General features: G+C 38.3%; 1 pseudogene; it reads left to right on the top strand.

Annotated features, from left to right (window-relative positions):
- LOC137983642 (switch-associated protein 70-like) overlaps positions 1-3,145 on the top strand; it is a 6,240-nt pseudogene extending 3,095 nt beyond the window's left edge.
- Positions 3,146-10,000: the final 6,855 nt, after the last annotated feature.

Below are 10,000 nucleotides of genomic sequence, written 5' to 3'. Positions count from 1 at the left end.
TGTTTGCATTAAAACGATGGATGTTCAGTTGACTGAAGCATGATACGGTGCCAAGAGTAAATAACTTGTATTGTTGTTTTATGTAAATACCCCCCTATTATGGGATGGTGAAAATAGTCAATAAGCCATTTCCGACTTCACGTCTGCCTCCTCTTAAAAGCGAGTCTAGGTGCGAAATTTTTCTTATGAAAATTAGTTTTCATTCATATGTAAAACTAATTAACATCACAAAAACTTTGCACTTAGACTCGCTTTGAAGAGGAGGCAGACATAAACTCGGAAATGGCCTATTTCGTTGGCAGAAAAGTATTCTTCCTATTGCCCTGACCTGACCTGACCTGACTTGACCTGTGACCTGACCTGCAACCTGACCTGTGACCTGTGTTTTAGACCCTCCGTGACCGGACTCATATGAAGAGGCCCTAAACATCTGCTAAAATCGCTCAAATATCGTTAAAACAACGCAAAATGGCAAGAAATAACACTTAGCAATCTCGGTAGTACTTGTGAACTACTCATACATTGACTGATTTCAGTTTCAGTTGCTGATCTCCGTTCGAAATATAATTCTTGCAATTGCATTACACTTGGATCTACCCGTGAATGGCTTCGAAACCCAAGTAAGTTTTCAGCGGTAAATTTGTTGCATATGTATTCCAAACGCCCCTAAGCAAGTCTCATCTTGTATTCGCTTTCATCTTATAAAACCTAGGTTTTGAATCTAGAGCTTCATTTAGCTAGGGAAAGAAGCGAAAGCCAAAAATTAAAATGTCCTTTATAACCTTACTGTAAGTAGTCTTCAGGCATGTTACAGTGAAGACCATTCGAATACCCGGAGAGAAAACCTTAAAAAGAAGTTATTAGCAACAATTTTAGAGTGTTATTCTTGGAGTCAAAGCACAGTTACAAGTCAGCAAATCTTGAAAAAACATATGTAGGCTATAGCACATTTACCAGTATCAACAGCAGAAGGCAAGAATGGAAAAATTACAGGCTTTAAAACTTTTTGCTGTTTTGAGGCAGTTTTTGTGTGGCTGGATTTTTCTGTTCCAATAATGTTCAACATGTGCATCAACTGGTTATTTTTAGGGTATTGTTACTACTTATTATTACTATTACTATTATTATTGAAAAGAAGCGACTTTTTAAAACATTTAGCTATAAAAAAAAAAACCTTACAAAACCGGTTTATCGAAGACCAGGTTACATCGCGCCTATGGCTTGTCATTTACGACCGAAGCCTTTAATTGGGAATGTGCCAAATTGCGTTCTATATTCTCCCGACTTGATTACCCAATTGGCCTCATAAATTCCACCATTAATATGTTTATTCAAAATATTGTAACTAAGCCAGAAAAGAAAACCGACGATGGCAACACAATCAGAATAGTTCTTCCCTTCAAAGATCAGATAGCCGCTAATGCAGTCCGTAGGCAATTACGTGATCTGAGCAGTAAGATTTCCGTCACTTTACAATCAGTTTTTGACAGCAAAAAATTGCAGCAAGATCTCAAGCCGAAAGAAATTAAGCCGAGTATTGTAAGTCAGCATTGCGTTGTTTATAAATTTGCATGTGATCTGTGTGATGCAGATTATGTCCGTTATACAGCCCGACACCTTCATCAACGCATTGTTGAGCACAAGTATTCGGCTATCGGTAAACACTTTTTGGAGGCGCATGGTGACAAAAATCTTCTTAATGAGGACCAATTTCGTGTTCTTAAGAAGTGCCACGGGAAATTTGACTGCCTCGTTTACGAAATGCTATTGATTAAAGAACTGAGGCCTAGCCTTAACAATCAGAGTGACTCCATCAGTGCTAAACTCTTTGTTTAGCTTGTGGCATATTTTTATGTTACCTTTTTTCTTAATGAACTATTGTTTTTACTTGCATTTATAGGATATTCACACTGTCTCTTTTTCACTTGATAATGACGTCCGAGAACGTCGAAACGTCGTGTATTTTTTAGTCGTGTATTTTTAACCGTTTTTACAAAATTTCTTAAATGTTTTTAAGAAACGTTTTTTCGCAATTTTTTATAACTATTATTATTATTATTATTATTATTATTATTATTATATTAGTACTATTATCATTATCATTATCATTATTATTGAAGGAATAGGCCATTTTCGGTATATTAAATATTCAGCTTGAAAGTGAGGCAGTGAGGACAAAGACAATAGAAACACGTGGGAATTAATGTGAAAAATATTTACATATCATCCACTTTCCTTTGTCTTTGTCCTCACTGACTCGCTATCAAGCTAAATTTTAATATATCGAAAAAGGCCTATTCTTGTTTCCCTTCTCAAGAAATTGAAATGGTTTGTGTATTTTTTACATTGCAGAATTATGAGCTGGACACCTCTACATGATATTGTTTTGTGTAAGGAGATCATATTTGTGAATCCATACAGCGCCAAAAAAAAAAGTCTGTTCAACGTAGTGCATTGTGGCAGAAAATTGCTGACAACCTTAACAGCGTGAAAGATCCTCATTTTATTGTTGACAAGAGAGCAGTTCGAGACCATATTGGAATCCTTATTCAAAGATTTAAGAGGCAAGAAGCTCAGGAGTTGAAAGTGGAATAACCCCAGAGCGTACCGAGATAGATGCTGCAGTTGAGCAAATTATAGCTATGGAGGAGTCAGCTGACACTGAGATGCAGGAGGCAATTGATGAGAACAAGGAAACGCTAGAGGCAGACAGGAGAAAGGCAGAGGATATGCGAGAAAAGGCGATGGAAACAATGGGAAAAACTCAAAACCGTAAATCAGAAGAAGGAAGCAGCAAAGCAAGGAAGAGCAGGAGAAGTGGAAGTGAAGCAATTGAATATCTCAAAGAAAGAGCAACTGAAGATCTCAACTGAAAAGTCAAGAAATTGAATTGAAAAAGCAAGAAAAGGAGCAGTTGCAAGCCCTCCAAACTAAACAAAGACAAATGTTTAAGTCCATGCTAGAGCAACAACAGGCACAGCAGAAGCAAGAAAAAGAGAGTATGGCACAAATGTTCAAAACCATGATTGAGAAACAACAACAGCAGCAGAAACAAGTTCAAGAGATGCAAAATATTGTTTTGATTCAACAGCAAACTCAATCTCAGGCTCTGATGGGAATAATTGAAAAACTTGTACCCAAGTGACCTTGTTGAGGCCTGAAAGTACATTTGCTTAGTTGTTTTAAACGACATGATGTGAATTTTCTTGTTGGAATTTTATAAAGGATGTGATTAAGGAAGACATCAGGAAGGGAAATGATGAACACATTCACCATAACAAGCTGTTAGTCACGACTGCAATTTTCTTTCACTGCCCATCCATTGATATTTAGCATTTGTATGATCCTCTGTGCTTGAAATTCATTCACCCAAAGAAATGCTACTTATGATTGAGAAAATATGTTTTAAGCATGTGTAACATTTCTGGCATTTGCAATGATGTGAATTGCCCAAACATTTGTGCCATGCATTGGGGTAATTTGCACATGGCCATATGCATTGGTTGATTCATTTATCTTAAAAGCAAGAGGCAACTTGGAATCTACCCCTTCCCCCAGTTTTCTTTAATGTGTTAAGATTAGGTCGGTAAGATTTTATGAGATCATAAGTACAAATTGGTAAACAATTTCATGTCTGATGCCATTAAACCTTTAAAAAAGGTAGACTAAAAAGAAGCATTAATTGTACTTTTCTCCAGAAAATTTAAAAATTAGACGAGAGGTACTTACCTTGAAGTGTAATTGTAATTCTCTGAAGATATGCGGAGCATTATGGGATAATTCTGCATACTTCCTATGCTACTAACCGGCCAGCGGTCACACTTCAAAGTCATTCAAATGCAAATTACAGCCACCGTATATAATCCCAAGGCGAGAACATATCATCATTTCTTTCCTGGAGTGCACAATTAGCGAAGGTCCGATGAAAGGGATGGGGAAAGCAAATGCATAATAGAAGGGTGGGTAGCATTATCCCGTAGTAAGATGAAGGACATCTTTGCCCGATGGGGAGTACCAGAAGAAATTGTGAGTGATAACGGACCCCAATTTTCATCAGAACAGTTCCGCAAATTTAGTCAAGAGTATGACTTCAAGCATTTCACTACTAGCCCTTATTACTCGCAGGCAAATGGTGAGGCAGAAAGTGGAGTTCGTATTGCCAAGAAGATACTGAAGCAACGTGACCCTTTTCTTGCGCTTATGTCTTACAGAGCAACACCTCATACCGCCACTGGTGTAAGTCCTTGCCAGCTAATGATGGGAAGAGAAATTCGCACCCTTCTACCTACATTGGAATCGAACTTAAAGCAGGTTCTACCAAGCCAAGAAGCACTTGCTAGAAAGGATGAGGAAACTAAAACCGCTTACCGCCGACACTTTGACAAGAGGCATGGTGTGCGACCTCTTTCAGATCTACAGCCCGGACCCTCAGTTCGTGTGAAGCTAGATCAGCAAAAAAGTATGGAAGACACCTGGGAAAGACATCGCAAGAAGTCCGGTTCCTAGGTCGTACAACATCCAAACACCAAAAGGCGTGGTGCGTAGCACCCGCACACACCTGCGCACAGTGAATAGTCCCAGAAGAGTGCATGAGGAACAAGAGTTGGATGTTGACATGGAGCCACGAGCAGAAGGACCAGTTGCGGGATCTCCACATCCTGAGTCAGAAGAACCACCACAGATTGAGACACCAGGCAGTGTGACGTCAGCTGTAACTACCTGTGCTAGTGAACAGCCCAGTTTAACAGAAGTTAGGACTTCTAGCGGTCGCATTGTTAATAGAAAAGCCTCTCGATTTAAAGTCTTTGTTTGATTGACTGATAGAGACATTTTAAGTCCTATATCTGAGACGTCTTAAGCTAGTCGTGCTGTACTTTTTTCAAGTTCTATGATGCGTTTTTTCCCTTTTATTTAAGTTAAAGGAAATCGAGGAGGGAGATGTCACGTGTATGCATTGAGTCGCGCATGTGCGCAAAGGGACTTGTAGGATACATCGTGGAAAAAGGAAAGGATTGAGCAAGAAACAGGTGTTTTACTGTATAGAGTTCAATAAAAATGTTGAGCTAAATGGAAACGTCTTCGAAGTGTTAACGTGATAAATTTAAGGCTCAAAATTTAATGACAAATATGTAAAGGGGCAGCATTGTATTAAATACCTAGGCCTTACGTTAGACTCTAATCTAAACCGGAAAATTCATGTCGATTTTATTGCAAAGAAGCTCAAGAGAAATATTGGCAGTCTTAGCAAAATTCGTTATTTTGCAAGTAGATGAATCTTAATCAGCTTATATTTCAAATTAGTTAATTTTTTTTAGTTTATGACTTAATTACTTGGGGAAATACTTATCAGTCTACTTTAAATCCAATATTTCTTCTACAAAAGAAAGCAGTTTTGGTCATTACGTTTTCTGGACATGATTGTCATTCTAGGCAGTTATTACGTCAATAGAGGTAATTATTTTTTTTGATCTTGTCACTTGTCTTATCACCATTTTTATGTACAAACTCCACAATCAATTTTACCATCTATCTTCCCGTCATTCTTTACTAACTTAGATAAAGTTCACAGTTACAATACTAGACTACCTGCAAAGCAGTGTTACTATCTCACCAAAGTAACGACAAATTATAGTAAATTTAATGTTCGATTTCAAAGCCCTACTATCTGGAATAATATTGATCAGGATATAACGGTTTCATCAAATTCATCATTTAAACAAAAAGTACAGCGGGGCTTTCTTCAAAATGACTAGTCATTTTTTCCCCTTTTTTACATTGCCTTTTCCTGACAATATTTCTCCTTGCATGTCTAAGTATATTTTTTCATCTTTTTCTTTTATTGGATTCTCATTCCAATTGATCTGTAGTGTGGTATTGCTCTTCTCTTTCTTTTTTTCTCTTTCTCGTATAAAGATTATATCTATATTTTTTACATCTAGATATATATGTGTGTTCAATGTATTTATAGTTTAAGGGTTTGCACCTGGGCGGGTGGGCCGTGTGTTTATGTCTGTAGTGTGCCTCCGACCTATTTTAGCAAAGGCAGTTTGAATACTGACAGCATAACATTTTTAACCATTAGTTATTTTAGGGTGCCAGTACCCTTGTACCTTTTTTTGTTCACTTTTCTTGTGTCATTAGATGTAAATAATTGTAATATCAAGGGTAATAAAGAATTGTTGTTGTTGTGCAGAGTTGCGCTAAGATAGTAAACAGCTATTCATGAAACAATCAGCACACTATGATAATAAAAAGGGCTTTTTTATTAATAATTTTTGAAATAGTTATATTTTTGAATCTTTGTATCAAGTTCTGACTCAAATGCTTATAATTACGTACGTTATGTACTCATTCAAGGTGACCCTGAGTTTGCACCACCTGCCAATAAAACCTCGACTTGAATGTTAATCATCGCAAATATCGGGAAATAATCATAAATATTGTTGATTTCAGTCATTTCGTAATTGGGTAAGTTGTATAAGCTGTCAATTGGTTTGTCGATAGGTAAACGTTTTTTCACAATCGCAAGGTTCTTTCTCCCCCAAGCGTTCCGTCATTTCTTCCTTCCTGCTTTAAATTATAAAATGTCTTCAAAGCTCTTTGTTCCGCTACGGAGCGCTTTCTGCGCAGGCAGGCTATCAGTGATATCGGACATAAGCCATAAACATTTGTTTGTAACAATTTTATGTGGCAAATACATTTGATCGTGTAGATAGCACAACAAATAATAGTTAAGTGGGTCAGCATTGCCTTTGGACAGCAGAGATGAGGCAGAAACAAGGCTAGGTTGCCTAGTCGTTCTCCTCGCTCATTAGAAGGCAGGAATTTGCCACATTTTATGTGACCACTCATTTACACGAGCAAGTTTTCGTATTTGACAACTCTTAATGTGTCAAATAAAAGCTAAGACGCCAGCTTTTCAGCAAATACAGCAAAAAATTGACCACATTTCCTCGTCTACACGAGCAAATAAAAACTGTCGCATAAAAATTGCTCGTGGAAACGGGGCTTAAACATTGAGAAACTAAATATTTGGAGCAAGAGCCGATACAACGTAGATTTGATTTTAGTGGTGTACTATATTTTGGATGGCCAAACCAACCTTCTTCAGGTACAATGAGAGTTTACATTGGATTGCTTCTATGTACATATATATAGGAAATGGATGTTGACGTAATACTGGAAAAATGTGATAAACCATGGCAGTTACAACAAATTTGAATTCAAATACTATGAGTAACGGAAAATAACGGAGGTGACTCTAAATAATAAACTGAAATATATTACGTTTCTTCGCGGATATTAAGACCGTTGGGATCAATTGTCCTACCTTTTGATTCTCGCGTTCCATACGATTGTCTCGAACGTGAGTTCGACGATGACTCAGCCTAAAGAAAATCCGGGTGTTAAACTAACACAATGTTATCAGACACAGTAACATATTCGAGCCTGCGAATATGTGCCATGCATCGCGACGGAAAAACCTTACTGCCACGCCGCCGACACTCGGATAAACCCATAAGACTAAGCTAACCACGTACACTCTGCGAGAGGTGACAACTTGTCTGTACACGAGTCCTAGTAAGAGAGCCAGAAGTCTATCCACGCTTATGGCGGTCATTGCCAATAATAATACTGATAACCAAATAATGGCTCCTGTAACTGCAACAAAAAAGACGTAAGGGCAGATTTGCCACCGTTGGTGCACAATGGACATCCAGTGAGAAAGAAATACAAGTTGAATGACGCCAACACAGAGGTCACTGGCCACTAAATTCCGAAGCAAGACTTGATGAAGGGAGTTATCTCTGTGGAGGGTGATTAAAATGAGAGTATTTCCAACAATTGCAGTGCTAGCGAAAAGAGTGTTTACCACTCACAGACATATCAGCTGGTTGTGTAAGCCTGCAGTTAATTCTTTCGAGCAGTATAGGTAAGGACGTAATCTCGATTGATCCATTCTCATCCGTCATCACTTATGCTAACCTGACTTTGGAAGGAGCCAGAAGATCGCCAAGGCCGTCAATTTTTCAGTTACATTATCTCCTTTTAAGATAAATAAAGAAATTAAAGTGTTAGTTAAACTTCCTCTCAAGCTGCCATTTACCACGATATAATTATCTTTAATTAAGCGAATAAACTGTTTTGTTTCTTTTATTAAAAACTGGAGACGACATAATTGCCTCCATAATTACAACAAAATTTCAGGGCCGGTCGAATAGTCAAATGAAGAACCGAGGCCACACTGAGAAGATTCCAGGAGATGGACAAGTTCAAACAAATTTATTTGGTATGGGGAGTTTCATTCTTTTTATGAAGCAATCATTAGGCAGTTGTCTCCGTTTCTAGCAGTTGACAATGGCAGAGTTCTATAGCCGCGGAAATTTTCCAAATTTTTCCATTTTTCAGGACTTTTTCGCGATATCACCGCAAATGAGAGATTTCTTACGTTGTGCTTGCCAACCTGGGAGGCAAAAAGCAAAATTAAAACACCTCCAAGAGTAGAAAAGTCGGCTGAATGTTTTCACCGTGGAAGGTGCAGCGTAACGAAGCGAAAAAGTTGGAAGATATCCCTCGTCACGAGTTAGATGCAGCTATTTGCCTTTCTTTCTTTGCAAATTCAAGGCAACAACTTGAAGCGATCGCCGGGTTACGGTAAGCGAAAAAATCCCTCTCGTGCTTTAAGCGAAGCAGACGAAGAATTCCTCTGGAGGTCAGGTAATATTTTGGAAATAAAAATAATTCACAATATTTTAGATAGCCTTTCTTTAAGGATAATATCTTTACTGAGCAATGCCCAATTACAACTGATTAGCTAAATAATTAATGGGTAACATGACTACATGCTTGTCCAATTTGGAAATAATTGGAGTCAAAAAATTCCTCGGACTGCCAAATTGGACTCGGCCGACGGCCGGTTCAATTTTGGCTGTCCTCAGAATTTTCTAGTCCAATTATTTCCAAATTGGACAACATGTAGTCTTATTACATGTAGAACTTAAACACCAGCAATTTTTTTTATCAAGATGCACTTATTAATTTAATGTAAAAGGTCATCATGGCAGAGAAAAGAGGCATCTAAAACACCCTTTAATTTGTCTTTAAACGCTTTTACCTCACAAACGGACCCTGTGACCCCCAATTTTATTGCTAGAAAGTGATTGACAGCCTAAGGTGGAAATCTCTGCAAAGTTCAACAAATATCTCTGGAGCGAATTCAGAGCCACTGTTATATGCTCCCGTTGTGAAGGTGGCCATGGATCCGCTCCAGATAGTTTTCCTCATTAAAATTGCAAAGAATTTTGTCTGAGCCTGCTAATCCCTTTCAAGCAATGAAAATGACTGACATGATAAAACGGTAAAGCAAGCTACGCTGTCATATTATCAAACTAGTTTTAGTGATCATAAAGGTGATTGTCGAAAAACGTGGCAAACAATAAATAAACTTACCTCCCGTAAGTCGGGCAAATCATCAGTGAAAGAACTGAGAGTGAACGGGCAATCAGTAACAAATCCAACGTAACTGGCAGAGGAATCTAACCACCATTTTGCCACCATAGGTACAAAACGTGCCAGTAAAATTCCCGAATCTGGCAGAACCAGCTATGATACTTATCTGACTGGCACAAATAAGAGGTAAAGGTAAAGGTACACGTTATTTAACGTCGGAAGTTCCTTTACCCTCTAGAGAGTATTTTCCCAGGAAGCCGACGGTGCGCTCATTTTACCCCCCTATTTCCATCAGTGCTCCGTTTTAAGGGTATTTAAAGCTACTTAGGCTAAACTGAAAGGAAGAAGTCGAAACAAGGATGTGAGATCCGGGGATCGAACTCAGGACCTTATGCACCAAGGCCGCGCACTAACCGACTGTGCCACCCTTGCTCCTTCGAATTTCACCCAATAAACCCAAATCAAGTTCTTTCACTTCTCAAGACATTAGACAAATCAGAGGCAACCGGTATAGATGATAAATCTGCCAGGCTTATTCGGGAATGCGCCG

This window comes from Montipora foliosa, chromosome 13 (assembly GCF_036669935.1).
Source record: "Montipora foliosa isolate CH-2021 chromosome 13, ASM3666993v2, whole genome shotgun sequence".
In the NCBI taxonomy this organism is placed as follows: Eukaryota; Metazoa; Cnidaria; class Anthozoa; order Scleractinia; family Acroporidae; genus Montipora; species Montipora foliosa.
This window is presented reverse-complemented; position numbering and strand designations above follow the sequence as displayed.